This window comes from Lolium perenne, chromosome 1, assembly GCF_019359855.2.
Source record: "Lolium perenne isolate Kyuss_39 chromosome 1, Kyuss_2.0, whole genome shotgun sequence".
In the NCBI taxonomy this organism is placed as follows: Eukaryota; Viridiplantae; Streptophyta; class Magnoliopsida; order Poales; family Poaceae; genus Lolium; species Lolium perenne.
Window position 1 is genome coordinate 175,938,176 of NC_067244.2, and position 18,898 is coordinate 175,957,073.

Here is an 18,898-nt window from a genome sequence, read left to right on the forward strand (position 1 = left end):
ACTTCCAAATAAAGATATGCTCCCCGGCAACGGTGCCAGAAAACAGTCTTGATAACCCACAAGTATAGGGGATCGTGGCAGTCTTCGAGGGAAGTAAAACCCAAATTTATTGATTCGACACAAGGGGAGACAAAGAACACTTGGAAGCCTTAACAGCGGAGTTGTCAATTCAGCTGCACCTGGAAACAGACTTGCTCGCAAGAGTTTATCAGTAGTAACAGTTTTAAAGCAGTAGTGAAATAACAGCAGCAGAGTAACAGAGACAGCAGTAGTGATTATAGTAAACAGCAGGATTAAAATACTGTAGGCACGGGGACGGATGACGGGCGTTGCATGGATGAGAGAAACTCATGTAACAATCATAGCAGGGCATTTGCAGATAATAATAAAACAGTGTCCAAGTACAAAGCAATCAATAGGCATGTGTTCCAATTATAGTCGTACGTGCTCGCAATGAGAAACTTGCACAACATCTTTTGTCTTACCAGCCGGTGGCAGCCGGGCCTCAAGGGAATCTACTGGATATTAAGGTACTCCTTTTAATAGAGTACCGGAGCAAAGCATTAACACTCCGTGAACACATGTGATCCTCACATCACTACCATCCCCTCCGGTTGTCCCGATTTCTGTCACTTCGGGGCCATTGGTTCCGGACAGCGACATGTGTATACAACTTGCAGGTAAGACCATAAACAATGAATATCATGATGAAACAATAACATGTTTAGATCTGAGATCATGGCACTCGGGCCCTAGTGACAAGCATTAAGCATAACAAGTTGCAACAATATCATCAAAGTACCAATTACGGACACTAGGCACTATGCCCTAACAATCTTATGCTATTACATGACCAATCTCATCCAATCCCTACCATCCCCTTCGGCCTACAGCGGGGGAATTACTCACTCATGGATGGGGAAACATGGCTGGTTGATGGAGAGGCGTCGGTGGTGATGATGGCGATGATCTCCTCCAATTCCCCGTCCCGGCGGAGTGCCAGGACGGAGACTTCTGGCTCCCGAGACGGAGTTTCGCGATGTGGCGGCGTTCTGGAGGCTTTCTGGCGACTTCGACTTCTCTCCGTGCGTTTTTAGGTCGAAGGCAATATATAGTCCGAAGGAGGGCGTCGGAGGCCGGCCGAGGGGGCCACACCACATGGCCGCGCGGCCCGCCCCCCGGGCCGCGCCGCCCTATGGTGTGGGGCCCTCGGGCCTCCACCTGACTTGTCCTTCTGGCTCCGTCAGTTTTCTGGGAAAATAGGGCCTTCTGCATAAATTCCGAGGATTTTCCTGAAATTGGATTTCTGCACAAAAACGAGACACCAGAGCAGTTCTGCTGAAAACAGCGTTAGTCCGTGTTAGTTGCATCCAAAATACACAAATTAGAGGCAAAACAATAGCAAAAGTGTTCGGGAAAGTAGATACGTTTTGGACGTATCAGCGGAGTGTAGTGCGGCGCAACACCAGGGATTCCGGCGCCAACATGGAACCTGCACAACACAATCAAAGTACTTTGCCCCAACGTAACAGTGAGGTTGTCAATCTCACCGGCTTGCTGTAACAAAGGATTAGATGTATAGTGTGGAAAATGATGTTTGCGAAGAACAGTAAGAACAAGTATTGCAGTAGATTGTATTCGATGTAAAAGAATGGACCGGGGTCCACAGTTCACTAGTGGTGTCTCTCCAATAAGAAATAGCATGTTGGGTGAACAAATTACAGTTGGGCAATTGACAAATAAAGAGGGAATAACAATGCACATACATATCATGATGAGTAGTGTGAAATTCAATTGGGCATTACGACAAAGTACATAGACCGCTATCCAGCATGCATCTATGCCTAAAAAGTCCACCTTCGGGTTAGCATCCGCACCCCTTCCAGTATTAAGTTGCAAACAACAGACAATTGTATTAAGTATGGTGCGTAATGTAATCAACACAAATATCCTTAGACAAAGCATTGATGTTTTATCCCTAGTGGCAACATCACATCCAAAACCTTAGAACTTTCTGTCACTATCCCAGATTAAATGGAGGCATGAACCCACTATCGAGCATAAATACTCCCTCTTGGAGTCACAAGTATCAACTTGGCCAGAGCCTCTACTAGCAACGGAGAGCATGCAAGATCTTAAACAACACATATATGATAGATTGCTAATCAACATAACATAGTATTCCATATTCATCGGATCCCAACAAACACAACATGTAGCATTACAAATAGATGATCTTGATCATGTTAGGTGATACGTCTCCGACGTATCGATAATTTCTTGTGTTCCATGCCACATTATTGATGATATCCACATGTTTTATGCATACTTTATGTCATATTCGTGCATTTTCTGGAACTAACTTATTAACAAGATGCCGAAGAGCCAGTTGCTGTTTTCTGCTGTTTTTGGTTTCAGAAATCCTAGTAACGAAATATTCTCGGAATTGGACGAAATCAACGCCCAGGGTCCTATTTTGCCACGAAGCTTCCAGAAGACCGAAGAGGAGACGAAGTGGGGCCACGAGGTGGCCACACCCTAGGGCGGCGCGGCCCAAGCCCTGGCCGCACCGACCTATAGTGTGGGCCCCTCGTGACGCCCCTTTACCTGCCCTTCCGCCTACAAATAGCCTCCGTCGCGAAACCCCCAGTACCGAGAGCCACGATACGGAAAACCTTCCAGAGAAGCCGCCGCCGCCAATCCCATCTCGGGGGATTCAGGAGATCGCCTCCGGCACCCTGCCGGAGAGGGGAATCATCTCCCGGAGGACTCTACGCCGCCATGGTCGCCTCCGGAGTGATGTGTGAGTAGTCTACCCCTGGACTATGGGTCCATAGCAGTAGCTAGATGGTTGTCTTCTCCCCATTGTGCTTAATTGTCGGGTCTTGTGAGCTGCCGAACATGATTAAGATCATCTATCTGTAATTCTATATGTTGCGTTTGTTGGGATCCGATGAATAGAGAATACTTGTTATGTTGATTATCAATTTATATCTATGTGTTATTTATGATCTTGCATGCTCTCCGTTACTAGTAGATGCTCTGGCCAAGTAGATGCTTGTAACTCCAAGAGGGAGTATTTATGCTCGATAGTGGGTTCATGTCTCCGTGAATCTGGGGAAGTGACAGAAATCTCTAAGATTATGGATGTGCTGTTGCCACTAGGGATAAAACATTGGTGCTATGTTCAAGGATGTAGTTACTGATTACATTACGCGCAATACTTAATGCAATTGTCTGTTGTTAGCAACTTAATACTGGAGGGGGTTCGGATGATAACCTGAAGGTGGACTTTTTAGGCATAGATGCATGCTGGATAGCGGTCTATGTACTTTGTCGTAATGCCCAATTAAATCTCACTATACTCATCATAATATGTATGTGCATGGTCATGCCCTCTTTATTTGTCAATTGCCCAACTGTAATTTGTTCACCCAACATGCTGTTTATCTTATGGGAGAGACACCTCTAGTGAACTGTGGACCCCGGTCCAATTCTCTATACTGAAATACAATCTACTGCAATACTTGTTTTACTGTTTTCTGCAAACAATCATATTCCACACAATACGGTTAATCCTTTGTTACAGCAAGCCGGTGAGATTGACAACCTCACTATTTCGTTGGGGCAAAGTACTTTGGTTGTGTTGTGCAGGTTCCACGTTGGCGCCGGAATCTCTGGTGTTGCGCCGCACTACATCCCGCCGCCATCAACCTTCAACGTGCTTCTTGACTCCTACTGGTTCGATTAATCCTTGGTTTCTGCGAGGGAAACTTGCCGCTGTGCGCATCACACCTTCCTCTTGGGGTTCCCAACGGACGTGTCAACTACACGCATCAAGCAAATTTCTGGCGCCGTTGCCGGGGAGATCAAGACACGCTGCAAGGGGAGTCTCCACATCCCAATCTCTTTACTTTGTTTTTGTCTTGCTTAGTTTTATTTACTACTTTGTTTGCTGCACTAAATCAAAATACAAAAAAATTAGTTGCTAGTTTTACTTTATTTTGCTATCTTGTTTGCTATATCAAAAACACAAAAAAAATTAGTTACTTACATTTACTTTATCTAGTTTGCTTTATTTACTGTCTTGCACTCTATATTAAAAATACAAAAAAATTAGTTACTTTTGTTACCATGTCTAGCTCTGAACCTGTTACTTCTTCGCCTGAAGAATTAGTCTTCACTTTTAAACAAGGGGATGAGGAGAGTTTTAAGGATGCTTGGTCTAGAATTTTTACTTCTTATCGTAAAACTGAACCTCAAATGACTCTAAGTTTGCTCCTTAGTAATTTTTATTTTGGTCTTATGATTCGTTATAGATATGCTTTGGATGCTTTAGTGGGAGGAGATTTCCTTCATTGCAATGGGGATCAAGCTTTTAATGCCATAAAGAAGTTGGTTGCATCACATGATTCAGCTAATAACTTTGATTCAGCCCTTATTAGCATTTATAATAGATTAAACAATCTCGAGATAAGTACATCTCGCTTGGATGACAACTATCACCATGTTCGTAATCGTCTTGAACAAGTTTTAGTGAACTTTAAACCTTCATTATGGGATCCTACTGTTAAAATTGTTATCGGTGATCAAACTCTTCGTGCCAACTGTGATATTATGTCTGAATTTTGCCTTATACCTGAGAGCATTTATAAATCTTTGAAACTTTGGGGAGTTGATGAAGGAGGAGAAGAAATAACTCTCATTGATAACTCTGTTATAATTCCTAAGGGAATAGCCGCAGGTGTGCATACAACCATTCTTGGAAGAACAATATCCATTGATTATCTTGTTATTGAATGTGTAGGGACAGGAAAAATCACACTCGGAAGATCCCTGCTAAAACTATTGGGAGCAGTCATAGATGTGGGAGAAGGCATCCTGGATTTCACCTCTATACCGGGGGGGAATCATACATTTCCTAAATCAAAGAGAAAGAAAAACAACAAGAAAGGTAAGGGTAAAGCCCAAGGTAAGGATGATGCACCACCCTCCGATAATACTTGATACACACTTTCTGCGCCTAGCTGAAAGGCGTTAAAGAAAAGCGCTTATGGGAGACAACCCATGGTTTTTACTACAGTACTTTGTTTTTATTTTGTGTCTTGGAAGTTGTTTACTACTGTAGCAACCTCTCCTTATCTTAGTTTAGTGTTTTGTTGTGCCAAGTAAAGTCGTTGATAGTAAAGTTCATACTAGATTTGGATTACTGCGCAGAAACAGATTTCTTTGCTGTCACGAATCTGGGCTGTTTTCTCTGTAGGTAACTCATAAAATTATGCCAATTTACGTGAGTGATCCTCAGATATGTACGCAACTTTCATTCAATTTGAGCATTTTCATTTGAGCAAGTCTGGTGCCTCGATAAAATTCGTCAATACGAACTGTTCTGTTTTTGACAGATTCTGCCTTTTATTTCGCATTGCCAGTTTTGTTATGTTCGATGGATATTTCGATTCCATTGACTTTCAGTAGCTTTGTGCAATGTCCAGAAGTGTTAAGAATGATTATATCACCTCTGAACATGTATATTTTGATTGTGCACTAACCCTCTAATGAGTTGTTCTAAGTTTGGTGTGGAGGAAGTTTTCAAGGATCAAGAGAGGGAGATGATACAATATGATCAAGGAGAGTGAAAGCTCTAAGCTTGGGGATGCCCCGGTGGTTCACCCCTGCATATATCAAGAAGACTCAAGCGTCTAAGCTTGGGGATGCCCAAGGCATCCCCTTCTTCATCGGCAACATTATCAGGTTCCTCCCCTGAAACTATATTTTTATTCCATCACATCTTATGTGCTTTTCTTGGAGCGTCGGTTTGTTTTTGTTTTTGTTTTGTTTGAATAAAATGGATCCTAGCATTCACTTTGTGGGAGAGAGACACGCTCCGCTGTAGAATATGGACAAGTATGTCCTTAGGCTCTATTCATAATATTCATGGCGAAGTTTCTTCTTCGTTAAATTGTTATATGGTTGGAATTGGAAAATGATACATGTAGTAATTGCTATAATGTCTTGGATAATGTGATACTTGGAAATTGTTGTGCTCATGTTTAAGCTCTTGCATCATATACTTTGCACCCATTAATGAAGAAATACATAGAGCATGCTAAAATTTGGTTTGCATATTTGGTCTCTCTAAAGTCTAGATAATTTCTAGTATTGAGTTTTGAACAACAAGGAAGACGGTGTAGATTCTTATAATGTTTACAATATGTCTTTTATGTGAGTTTTGCTGCACCGGTTCATCCTTGTGTTTGTTTCAAATGACCTTGCTAGCCTAAACCTTGTATCGAGAGGTAATACTTCTCATGCATCCCAAATCCTTGAGCCAACCACTATGCCATTTGTGTCCACCATACCTACCTACTACATGGTATTTCTCCGCCATTCCAAAGTAAATTGCTTGAGTGCTACCTTTAAAATTCCATCATTCACCTTTGCAATATATAGCTCATGAGACAAATAGCTTAAAAACTATTGTGGTATTGAATATGTACTTATGCACTTTATCTCTTATTAAGTTGCTTGTTGTGCGATAACCATGTTTCTGGGGACGCCATCAACTATTCTTTGTTGAATATCATGTGAGTTGCTATGCATGTTCGTCTTGTCTGAAGTAAGAGAGATCTACCACCTTATGGTTAAGCATGCATATTGTTAGAGAAGAACATTGGGCCGCTAACTAAAGCCATGATCCATGGTGGAAGTTTCAGTTTTGGACATATATCCTCAATCTCATATGAGAAAATTATTAATTGTTGTTACATGCTTATGCATAAAAGAGGAGTCCATTATCTGTTGTCTATGTTGTCCCGGTATGGATGTCTAAGTTGAGAATAATCAATAGCGAGAAATCCAATGCGAGCTTTCTCCTTAGACCTTTGTACAGGCGGCATAGAGGTACCCCTTTGTGACACTTGGTTAAAACATGTGAATGCGATGATCCGGTAGTCCAAGCTAATTAGGACAAGGTGCAGGCACTATTAGTATACTATGCATGAGGCTTGCAACTTGTAAGATATAATTTACATGATACATATGCTTTATTACTACCGTTGACAAAATTGTTTCATGTTTTCAAAATCAAAGCTCTAGCACAAATATAGCAATCGATGCTTTTCCTCTATGGAGGACCATTCTTTTACTTTTATGTTGAGTCAGTTCACCTATTTCTCTCCACCTCAAGAAGCAAACACTTGTGTGAATTGTGCATTGATTCCTACATACTTGCATATTGCACTTATTATATTACTCTATGTTGACAATTATCCATGAGATATACATGTTACAAGTTGAAAGCAACCGCTGAAACTTAATCTTCCTTTGTGTTGCTTCAATGCTTTTACTATGAATTATTGCTTTATGAGTTAACTCTTATGCAAGACTTATTGATGCTTGTCTTGAAGTACTATTCATGAAAGGTCTTTGCTATATGATTCACTTGTTTACTCATGTCATATACATTGTTTTGATCGCTGCATTCACTACATATGCTTTACAAATAGTATGATCAAGGTTATGATGGCATGTCACTCCAGAAATTATCTTTGTTATCGTTTTACCTGCTCGGAACGAGCAGAACTAAGCTTGGGGATGCTGATACGTCTCCGACGTATCGATAATTTCTTGTGTTCCATGCCACATTATTGATGATATCCACATGTTTTATGCACACTTTATGTCATATTCGTGCATTTTCTTGAACTAACCTATTAACAAGATGCCGAAGAGCCGATTCTTTGTTTCGGCTGTTTTTGGTTTCAGAAATCCTAGTAACGAAATATTCTCGGAATTGGACGAAATCAACGCCCAGGGTCCTATTTTGCCACGAAGCTTCCAGAAGACCGAAGAGGAGACGAAGTGGGGCCACGAGGTGGCCACACCCTAGGGCGGCGCGGCCCAAGCCCTGGCCGCGCCGACCTATAGTGTGGGCCCCTCGTGACGCCCCTTTACCTGCCCTTCTGCCTACAAATAGCCTCCGTCGCGAAACCCCCAGTACCGAGAGCCACGATACGGAAAACCTTCCAGAGACGCCGCCGCCAATCCCATCTCGGGGGATTCAGGAGATCGCCTCCGGCACCCTGCCGGAGAGGGGACTCATCGCCCGGAGGACTCTACGCCGCCATGGTCGCCTCCGGAGTGATGTGTGAGTAGTCTACCCCTGGACTATGGGTCCATAGCAGTAGCTAGATGGTTGTCTTCTCCCCATTGTGCTTAATTGTCGGGTCTTGTGAGCTGCCGAACATGATCAAGATCATCTATCTGTAATTCTATATGTTGCGTTTGTTGGGATCCGATGAATAGAGAATACTTGTTATGTTGATTATCAATTTATATCTATGTGTTGTTTATGATCTTGCATGCTCTCCGTTACTAGTAGATGCTCTGGCCAAGTAGATGCTTGTAACTCCAAGAGGGAGTATTTATGCTCGATAGTGGGTTCATGTCTCCGTGAATCTGGGGAAGTGACAGAAATCTCTAAGATTATGGATGTGCTGTTGCCACTAGGGATAAAACATTGGTGCTATGTTCAAGGATGTAGTTACTGATTACATTACGCGCAATACTTAATGCAATTGTCTGTTGTTAGCAACTTAATACTGGAGGGGGTTCGGATGATAACCTGAAGGTGGACTTTTTAGGCATAGATGCATGCTGGATAGCGGTCTATGTACTTTGTCGTAATGCCCAATTAAATCTCACTATACTCATCATAATATGTATGTGCATGGTCATGCCCTCTTTATTTGTCAATTGCCCAACTGTAATTTGTTCACCCAACATGTTGTTTATCTTATGGGAGAGACACCTCTAGTGAACTGTGGACCCCGGTCCAATTCTCTATACTGAAATATAATCTACTGCAATACTTGTTTTACTGTTTTCTGCAAACAATCATCTTCCACACAATACGGTTAATCCTTTGTTACAGCAAGCCAGTGAGATTGACAACCTCACTGTTTCGTTGGGGCAAAGTACTTTGGTTGTGTTGTGCAGGTTCCATGTTGGCGCCGGAATCTCTGGTGTTGCGCCGCACTACATCCCGCCGCCATCAACCTTCAACGTGCTTCTTGACTCCTACTGGTTCGATTAAACCTTGGTTTCTTACTGAGGGAAACTTGCCGCTGTGCGCATCACACCTTCCTCTTGGGGTTCCCAACGGACGTGTCAACTACACGCATCATTAGGCAGCTCACAAGATCGAACAATGATAGCACATGAGGAGAAGACAACCATCTAGCTACTGCTATGGACCCATAGTCCAGGGGTGAACTACTCACACATCAATTTGGAGGCGATCATGGTGATGAAGAGTCCTCCGGGAGATGATTCCCCTCTCCGGCAGGGTGCCGGAGGCGATCTCCTGAATCCCCCGAGATGGGATTGGCGGTGGCGGCGTCTCTGGAAGGTTTTCCGTATCGTGGCTCTCGGTACTGGGGTTTTCTCGACGAAGGCTTTTTATAGGCGGAAGGGCAGAGTCCGAGGGCTGACGGGGGCCCCACACGCTAGGGCGGCGCGGCCCCCCTAGGCCGCGCGGCCCTAGTGTGGCGGCGCCTCGTCGCCCCACTTCGTATCCCCCTCGGTCTTCTGGAAGCTTTGTGGAAAAATAAGACCCTGGGCGTTGATTTCGTCCAATTCCGAGAATATTTCCTTTGTAGGATTTCTGAAACCAAAAACAGCAGAAAACAACAACTGGCTCTTCGGCATCTTGTCAATAGGTTAGAGCCGGAAAATGCATAAATATGACATAAAGTGTGTATAAAACATGTGAGTATCATCAATAAAGTAGCATGGAACATAAGAAATTATAGATACGTTTGAGACGTTGATACGCGTACAGCACGCGTCCGTTGGGAACCCCAAGTGGAAGGTGTGATGCGTACAGCGGCAAGTTTTCCCTCAGTAAGAAACCAAGGTTTATCGAACCAGTAGGAGCCAAGAAGCACGTTGAAGGTTGATGGCGGCGAAGTGTAGTGCGGCGCAACAGTAGGGATTCCGACGCCAACGTGGAACCTGCACAACACAACCAAATTACTTTGCCCCAACGTGACAGTGAGGTTGTCAATCTCACCGGTTTGCTGTAACAAAGGATTAGATGTATAGTGTGGATGATGATGTTTGCAGAAAACAGTAGAGCGAGAATTGCAGTAGATTGTATTCGATGTAAAGAATGGACCGGGGTCCACAGTTCACAAGTGGTGTCTCTCCCATAAGATAAATAGCATGTTGGGTGAACAAATTACAGTTGGGCAATTGACAAATAAAGAGGGCATGACCATGCACATACATGTTATGATGAGTAGTGTGAGATTTAATTGGGCATTACGACAAAGTACATAGACCGCTATCCAGCATGCATCTATGCCTAGAAAGTCCACCTTCATGTTATCATCCGAACCCCCTCCAGTATTAAGTTGCAAATAACAGACAATTGCATTAAGTATGGTGCATAATGTAATCAACAAATACATCCTTAGACATAGCATTGATGTTTTATCCCTTGTGGCAACAGCACATCCACAACCTTAGAACTTTCTGTCACTGTCCCAGATTTAATGGAGGCATGAACCCACTATCGAGCATAAATACTCCCTCTTGGAGTTACAAGTAACGACTTGGCCAGAGCCTCTACTAATAACGGAGAGCATGCAAGATCATAAACAACACATAGATAGATTGATAATCAACATAGCATAGTATTCCATATTCATCGGATCCCAACAAACGCAACATGTAGCATTACAAATAGATGATCTTGATCATGTTAGGCAGCTCACAAGATCGAACAATGATAGCACAATTAGGAGAAGACGACCATCTAGCTACTGCTATGGACCCATAGTCCAGGGGTGAACTACTCACACATCACTCCGGAGGCGACCATGGCGGTGAAGAGTCCTCCGGGAGATGATTCCCCTCTCCGGCAGGGTGCCGGAGGCGATCTCCTGAATCCCCCGAGATGGGATTGGCGGCGGCGGCGTCTCTGGAGGTTTTCCGTATCGTGGCTCTCGGTACTGGGACTATTCTCAACGAAGGCTTATGTACGCGGAAGGGTAGGTCAGGGGCGCCACGAGGGGCCCACACGCTAGGGCCGCGCGGCCAGCACCTGGGCCGCGCCGCCCTAGTGTGGCGGCGCCTCGTCGCCCCACTTCATTTCCCTTTCGGTGTTCTGGAAGCTTCGTGGAAAAATAGGCCCCTGGGCATTGATTTCGTCCAATTCTGAGAATATTTCCTTACTAGGATTTCTGAAACCAAAAACAGCAGAAAACAACAATTGGCTCTTCGGCATCTCGTTAATAGGTTAGTGCCAGAAAATGCATAAAAATGACATAAAGTATGTATAAAACATGTGTGTATCATCATAAAACAAGCATGGAACATAAGAAATTATTGATACGTTGGAGACGTATCAGCATCCCCAAGCTTAGTTCCTACTCGTCCCGAGTAGGTAAACGATAACAAAGATAATTTCTGAAGTGACATGCTATCATAATCTTGATCAATACTATTGTAAGCACATGTAATGAATGCAGCGATTCGAAGCAATGGTAAATACAATGAGTAAACAACTGAATCATATAGCAAAGACTTTTCATGAATATTACTTTCAATACAAGCATCAATAAGTCTTGCATAAGAGTTAACTCATAAAGCAATAAATTCAAAGTAAAGGCATTGAAGCAACACAAAGGAAGATTAAGTTTCAGCGGTTGCTTTCAACTTGTAACATGTATATCTCATGGATATTGTCAACATAAAGTAATATAATAAGTGCAATATGCAAGTATGTAGGAATCAATGCAGAGTTAACACAAGTGTTTGTTTCTAAGATAGAGAGAAGTAGGTAAATTGACTCAACATAAAAGTAGAAGAAAGACCCTTCGCAGAGGGAAGCATTGATTGCTATATTTGTGCTAGAGCTTTTATTTTGAAAACAAGAAACAATTTTGTCAACGGTAGTAATAAAGCATATCTATTATGTAAATTATATCCTACAAGTTGCAAGCCTCATGCATAGATTACCAATAGTGCCTGCACCTTGCCCTAATTAGCTCGGATTAACATGGATTTTCATCGCAATACATATGTTTTAACCAAGTATCACAAAGGGGTACCTCTATGCCGCCTGCACAAAGGTCTAAGGAGAAAGCTCGCATTGGATTTCTCGCTTTTGATTATTCTCAACTTAGACATCCATACCGGGACAACATAGACAACAGATAATGGACTCCTCTTTAATGCATAAGCATTCAGCAACAAATAATATTATCATAAGAGATCGAGAATTGTTGTCCAAAACTGAAACTTCCACCATGGATCATGGCTTTAGTTAGCGGCCCAATGTTCTTCTCTAACAATATGCATGCTCAAACCATTCAACTCATGATAAATCTCCCTTACTTCAGACAAGACGAACATGCATATAAACTCACATGATATTCAACAAAGTGTTGATGGCGTCCCCAGGAACATGGTTATCGCTCAGCAAGCAACTTAATAAGAAATAAGATACATAAGTACATATTCAATACCACAATAGTTTTTAGGCTAATTGTCCCATGAGCTATATATTGCAAAGACAAAGAATGGAAATTTAAAGGTAGCACTCAAGCAATTTACTTTGGAATGGCGGAGAAATACCATGTAGTAGGTAGGTATGGTGGATACAAATGGCATAGTGTTTGGCTCAAGGATTTGGATGCACGAGAATTATTCCCTCTCAATACAAGGCTTAGGCTAGCAAGGTTATTAGAAACAAAAACAAGTATGAACTGGTACAGCAAAACTCACATAAAAGACGTATTGTAAGCATTATAAGACTCTACATCGTCTTCCTTGTTGTTCGACCCTTACTAGAAAATATCTAGACCTTAGAGAGACCAATCATGCAAACCAAATTTTAGCAAGCTCTATGTATTTCTTCACTAATAGGTGCAAAGTATATGATGCAAGAGCTTAAACATGAGCACAACAATTGCCAAGTATCACATTATTCAAGATATTATACCATTTACCACATGTAGCATTTCCCGTTTCCAACCATATAACAATTTAACGAAGCAGTTTCAACCTTCGCCATGAACATTATGAGTAAAGCTAAGGACATATTTGTCCATATGCAACAGCGGAGCGTGTCTCTCTCCCACACAATGAATGCTAGGATCCAACTTTATTCAAACAAAAACAAAAATAAAAACATACAGACGCTCCAAGTAAAGCACATAAGATGTGATGGAATAAAAATATAGTTTCACTAGAGGAACCTGATAATGTTGTCAATGAAGAAGGGGATGCCTTGGGCATACCCAAGCTTAGATGCTTTTGTCTTCTTGAAATATGCAGGGATGAACCACCGGGGCATCCCTAAGCTTAGAGCTTTCACTCTCCTTGATCATATTGTATCATCCTCCTCTCTTGATCCTTGAAAACTTCCTCCACACCAAACTCAAAACAACTCATTAGAGGGTTAGTGCATAATCAAAATTCACATGTTCAGAGGTGACATAATCATTCTTAACACTTCTGGACATTGCACAAAGCTACTGAAAGTTAATGGAATAAAGAAATCCATCAAACATAGCAAAACAGGCAATGCGAAATAAAAGGCAGAATCTGTCAAAATAGAACAGTCCGTAAAGACGAATTTTTTAGGTGCACTAGACTTGCCCAAATGAAAATGATCAAATTGAATGAAAGTTGCGTAAATATATGAGGATCACTCACGTAAATTGGCAGATTTTTCTGAGGTACCTATAGAGACTACTGCTCAAATTCGTGACAGCAAGAAATCTGTTTTTGCGCAGTAATCCAAATCTAGTATGAACCTTACTATCAAAGACTTTACTTGGCACAACAATGCAACAAAATAAAGATAAGGAGAGGTTGCTACAGTAGTAACAACTTCCAAGACTCAAATATAAAACAAAGTACTGTAGTAAAATCATGGGTTGTCTCCCATAAGCGCTTTTCTTTAACGCCTTTCAGCCAGGCGCAGAAAGTGTGTATCAAGTATTATCAAGAGATGAAGCATCAACATCATAATTTGTTCTAATAATAGAATCAAAAGGTAACTTCATTCTCTTTCTAGGGAAGTGTTCCATACCTTTCTTGAGAGGAATTTGATATTTAATATTGCCTTCCTTCATATCAATAATAGCACCAACAGTTCGAAGAAAAGGTCTTCCCAATATAATGGGACAAGATGCATTGCATTCAATATCCAAGACAACAAAATCAACGGGGACAAGGTTATTGTTAACCATAATGTGAACATTATCAACTCCCCCCAAAGGTTTCTTTGTAGAATTATCAGCAAGATTAACATCCAAATAACAATTTTTCAATGGTGGCAAGTCAAGCATATTATAGATTTTCCTAGGCATAACGGAAATAATTGCACCAAGATCACATAAAGCATTACAATCAAAATCATTGACCTTTATCTTAATGATGGGCTCCCAACCATCCTCTAACTTCCTAGGAATAGAAGCTTCACGTTCTAATTTCTCTTCTCTAGCTTTTATGAGAGCATTTGTAATATGTTTTGTAAAGGCCAAATTTATAGCACTAGCATTAGGACTTTTAGCAAGTTTTTGTAAGAACTTTATAACTTTAGAGATATGGCAATCATCAAAATCTAAACTATTATAATCTAAAGCAATGGGATCATTGTCCCCAATGTTGGAAAAAAATTTAGCAGTTTTATCACAAGCAGTTTCAGCAGTTTTAGCAGGTTTCGGCAGTTTTGCAGGCTTTGCATTAGAAGTGGAAACATTGCCAACACCAATTATTTTACCATTGATAGTAGGATGTGTGTCAACATGTGAAGCATTTGCATTACTAGTGGTGGTAATAGTCCAAACTTTAGCTACATTGTTATCTTTATCATTTTCTTCTTTTTCCCACCTAGCACGCAATTCGGCCATCAATCTTATGTTCTCATTAATTCTAACTTGGATGGCGTTTGCTGTAGCAAATGACTTAATATATTTATCTTCATTAGGCATAACTTTCAATTTCAAAAGATCAACATCAGCAGCAAGACTATCGACTTTAGAAGCAAGTATATCAATTTTCCCAAGCTTTTCTTCAACAGATTTGTTAAAAGCAGTTTGTGTACTAATAAATTCTTTAAGCATGGCTTCAAGTCCAGGGGGTGTATTCCTATTATTGTTGTAAGAATTCCCATAAGAATTACCATAACCGTTACCATTATTATAAGGATATGGCCTATAGTTGTTACTAGAATTATTCCGATAAGCATTGTTGTTGAAATTATTATTTTTAATGAAGTTCACATCAACATGTTCTTCTTGAGCAACCAATGAAGCTAACGGAACATTATTAGGATCAAAATTAGTCCTACCATTCACAAGCATAGACATAATAGCATCAATCTTATCACTCAAGGTGGAGGTTTCTTCAACAGAATTTACCTTCTTACCTTGTGGAGCTCTTTCCGTGTGCCATTCAGAGTAATTAACCATCATATTATCAAGAAGCTTTGTTGCGGCGCCTAGAGTGATGGACATAAAAGTACCTCCAGCAGCTGAATCCAATAGGTTCCGCGAAGAAAAATTCAGTCCTGCATAAAAGGTTTGGATGATCATCCAAGTAGTCAGTCCATGGGTTGGGCAATTTTTAACCAAAGATTTCATTCTTTCCCATGCTTGGGCAACATGCTCATTATCCAATTGCTTAAAATTCATTATGCTACTTCTGAAAGATATAATTTTAGCAGGAGGATAATATCTACCAATGAAAGCATCCTTACATTTAGTCCATGAATCAATACTATTCTTAGGCAGAGATAGCAACCAATCTTTAGCCCTTCCTCTTAGTGAGAAAGGAAACAATTTTAATTTTATAATGTCATCATCTACATCCTTATACTTTTGCATTTCACATAGTTCAACAAAATTATTAAGATGGGCAGCATCATCATCAGAACTAACACCAGAAAATTGCTCTCTCATAACAAGATTCAATAAAGCAGGTTTAATTTCAAAGAATTCTGCTGTAGTAGCAGGTGGAGCAATAGATGTGCATAAGAAATCATTATTATTAGTGGTTGTGAAGTCACACAACTTAGTATTTTCAGGAGTACCCATTTTAGCAATAGTAAATAAAGCAAACTAGATAAAGTAAATGCAAGTAACTAATTTTTTTGTATTTTTAATATGGAGAACGCAAACAAGATAGTAAATAAAGTAAAGCTAGCAACTAATTTTTTTGTATTTTGATATAATACAGCAAACAAAGAAGTAAATAAAATAAAGCAAGACAAAAAAAAAGTAAAGAGATTGGAAGTGGAGACTCCCCTTGCAGCGTGTCTTGATCTCCCCGGCAACTGCGCCAGAAAAAGTGTTGCTGGCGTGTAGTTGACGTGGGAGTTAGAGATCTTTGTGGTGTAACTTTTCTTCAGATCCCCGGCAACGGCGCCAGAAAAAGTGCTTGATACGCGTACAACACGCATCCGTTGGGAACCCCAAGAGGAAGGTGTGATGCGTACAGCGGCAAGTTTTCCCTCAGTAAGAAACCAAGGTTTATCGAACCAGTAGGAGCCAAGAAGCACATTGAAGGTTGATGGCGGCGAAGTGTAGTGCGGCATAACACCAGGGATTCCGGCGCCAACGTGGAACCTGCACAACACAACCAAATTACTTTGCCCCAACATGACAGTGAGGTTGTCAATCTCACCGGCTTGCTGTAACAAAGGATTAGATGTATAGTATGGATGATGATGTTTGCAGAAAACAGTAGAGCGAGAATTGCTGTAGATTGTATTCGATGTAAAGAATGGACCGGGGTCCACAGTTCACAAGTGGTGTCTCTCCCATAAGATAAATAGCATGTTGGGTGAACAAATTACAGTTGGGCAATTGACAAATAAAGAGGGCATGACCATGCACATACATGTTATGATGAGTAGTGTGAGATTTAATTGGGCATTATGACAAAGTACATAGACCGCTATCCAGCATGCATCTATGCCTAAAAAGTCCACCTTCAGATTATCATCCGAACCCCCTCCAGTATTAAGTTGCAAATAACAGACAATTGCATTAAGTATGGTGCGTAATGTAATCAACAAATACATCCTTAGACATAGCATTGATGTTTTATCCCTAGTGGCAACAGCACATCCACAACCTTAGAACTTTCTGTCACTGTCCCAGATTTAATGGAGGCATGAACCCACTGTCGAGTATAAATACTCCCTCTTGGAGTTACAAGTAACGACTTGGCCAGAGCCTCTACTAATAACGGAGAGCATGCAAGATCATAAACAACACATAGATAGATTGATAATCAACATAGCATAGTATTCCATATTCATCGGATCCCAACAAACGCAACATGTAGCATTACAAATAGATGATCTTGATCATGTTAGGCAGCTCACAAGATCAAACAATGATAGCACAGTTAGGAGAAGACGACCGTCTAGCTACTGCTATGGACCCATAGTACAGGGGTGAACTACTCACACATCACTCCGGAGGCAACCATGGCGGTGAAGAGTCCCCCGGGAGATGATTCCCCTCTCTGGCAGGGTGCCGGAGGCGATCTCCTGAATCCCCCGAGATGGGATTGGCGGCGGCGGCGTCTCTGGAAGGTTTTCCGTATCGTGGCTCTCGGTACTGGGACTATTCTCGACGAAGGCTTATGTAGGCGGAAGGGTAGGTCAGGGGGCGCCACGAGGGGCCCACACGCTAGGGCCGCGCGGCCAGCACCTGGGCCGCGCCGCCCTAGTGTGGCGGCGCCTCGTCGCCCCACTTCGTTTCCCTTTCGGTGTTCTGGAAGCTTCGTGGAAAAATAGGCCCCTGGGCGTTGATTTCATCCAATTCCGAGAATATTTCCTTACTAGGATTTCTGAAACCAAAAACAGCAGAAAACAGCAACTGGCTCTTCGGTATCTCGTTAATAGGTTAGTGCCGGAAAATGCATAAAAATGACATAAGGTATGTATAAAACATGTGTGTATCATCATAAAACAAGCATGGAACATAAGAAATTATCGATACGTTGGAGACGTATTAGACGTATCAATGAGTGAGTTAATACAAACTATTATTTTAATTAAGTGGGGTTGATCTAAGGGTGCTAATTCTTCTGTGTTACTGTGTACAATATTTTGGTGGACATCGAAAAGTTCAAGTTTACTCTTTTATATGTAGTGCAGATTTTGGTGGACATAGAAACGCTGAAGTTTGCTCTTTCTCTCCATGCACTCTGTTTTCTCAAGATGACCTTGTAGAGTGTTATAGGGATCTCGCATCGCCACAAAATCAGAAATACCAGTGATTTCATCTCTTTATAGTAGACATCCACTCTGTGATTACGTGTCCGGCACGCTGCAATCTGTTTAAGAGATCTCCTTGATATTATTTCGCACGTAACTACCAGAAAACTCCACACAAGCAAGGTTCACTATCTTCGAATCAGTGAGACTGTGGACCTGGAAAATCTGATCGCATTGCACTTCCCAATCAACATGCATACATGGGTCTTCATTTACCTTGAACATGGAAACCTGCAACTTGATTCTTCCTATATTATCTCAATAATCTTTGTCATGATAGTCATGGCGACTACCATCATCACCATATGCAACATCACGACCGTAGCAATACCATCATAGTCATCAAACTCATCACCATGATCAGGAGCAACTGGCTCATGTGGGTCAAAGTTACATCCACGAGGGTTGTGGCCTCACGCTCTATCATGTCCTCCTCGCTACGTTCCACCACGAACATCAGAAGCACACCCACAAGGAGCAGCTCTAGCGCCTCCCGTATTCCAATGAGCTCCATCATAGATGTTGAATTCATATTCAAAAGCTTCATCGCTCCAGGTTGGACGGAATTCCCGTAGCCAACTTCACCATGTG